This window comes from Dermacentor andersoni, unplaced genomic scaffold (assembly GCF_023375885.2).
Source record: "Dermacentor andersoni unplaced genomic scaffold, qqDerAnde1_hic_scaffold ctg00000051.1, whole genome shotgun sequence".
Lineage (NCBI taxonomy): Eukaryota > Metazoa > Arthropoda > Arachnida > Ixodida > Ixodidae > Dermacentor > Dermacentor andersoni.
In genome coordinates, this window is record NW_027314764.1 from 55969 (window position 1) to 57717 (window position 1749).

Sequence of the window (1749 nt, forward strand, 5' to 3'; positions counted from 1 at the left end):
CAGCTCGTTGATGTGCGGAATGAAGGTGAGTTTTTTGTCAAAAATTATGCCTAGAAATTTGTGCTCGTTTTGGACAGGTAATGTGGCTTCGTTAAGGTGTAGGGTGGGGTCTGTCTGTACTCCTCGTTTAAGTGAAAAGAGAATGACCACGGTTTTCTGTGGAGAAAAGCGGAAACCATTTCTGTCTGCCCATGTTGCTAGTTTATTTATTGTAAGCTGTACCTGTCTTTCGCATGTTGATATGTTTGATGATGTGCAGGCAATCTGAAGATCATCGACGTATACTGAATACATAATGGACTTGGGGATTATTTTACTAATGGAATTCATTTTGATAATAAAAAGTGTTGTGCTTAAAATACACCCCTGAGGTATTCCATTTTCCTGAACGAAATTTTTGGACAGGGTTGAGCCTAGGCGCACATGGAACGAACGGTTAGACAAAAAATCTTTTATGCAGTTCAACATCCTGCTGTGGATGCCAAGATCGGCCAGATCTTTAAGAATTCCGAACCTCCAGGTTGTGTCATATGCCTTCTCTAAATCGAAAAAAACAGCAAGGCAGTGTTGTTTGTGTATAAATGCTTCTCGTACTGTGTTTTCAAGACGAACTAGATGGTCATTAGTGGATGATCCCTTTTTAAAACCACATTGATGGATATCGAGCAGCTCACGGATTTCTAGCACGAAGGTTAATCTAATATTCAGGACATTTTCGAAGGACTTCGCAAGGCAGCTGGTAAGGGCTATAGGCCTATACCTACTGGGGGAGGTTGGTGGTTTTCCGGGTTTCAAAAATGGAACAATTATAGCTTTCTTCCATGCTTCAGGTATCTTCCCCGATATCCAAATCTTGTTAAAAAAAATTTAAAAAGGCTTTTACGGCATGTTCAGAGAGGTGGCCTAGCATTTGGTAATGTATTCTATCGGGGCCAGGTGCAGTTTTTTTACCAGCGGACAGTACCCTATGGATTTCTTGAATTTTAATTAAAGTATTGTATGGTTCATTTCTGCTGCTATTTATCGGCAGTCTTTGTTTCTCAGCTGTCTTTTTGATTTTTAGAAATGATTCTGTATAGTGTGATGAACTGGAAGCTGCTGAGAAATATTCACCCAGTATATCTGCCTGTTCTTCTATGCTTGTCTGTATACGGGGGCTGTGAGAAGTGGAACTGTAAATGGGGAATAGCTGTTATTTAGCTTTCGTACCTTCTCCCACATTTGTTTTGATGTGGTTGAGCTGTTTATAGAGGACACGTAACTTTTCCATGAATTTTTTTCAGCACTGCGGCGGATATATCGAGCTTTTGCTCTCGCTTTTTTAAAGGATATAAAGTTTTCTGCCATTGGGTATCTGTGAAATATTCCCCAAGCTTTGTTTTGTTCTTTTTTCGCTTCTCTACATTCTTGTGTATACCAAATTTTCTGATATTGTTTTACTATTCCAGACGACTGAGGTATAGCTATGGTTGCAGCATCAATAATACAGTTTGTAAAAGCTTCATTTAGTTCGTCTATGGTGAGGTTATCTGGCACAATTTTTTCTAGGCTGGCTTTCTCTTCGAAAAGGGCCCAGTCGGCTAAATGGAGCTTCCACCGTTGTGGTTTTGTCGGGATTACTTCCGGTGAGGATTTTAAGCTGATTAGTACAGGTAGGTGATCACTTCCATATGGGTTGTCTAGTACGTCCCATTCTAATTCAGTGAAAATAGAGGGTGAACAAAAGGAGAGATCGATGCAGCTCATTTT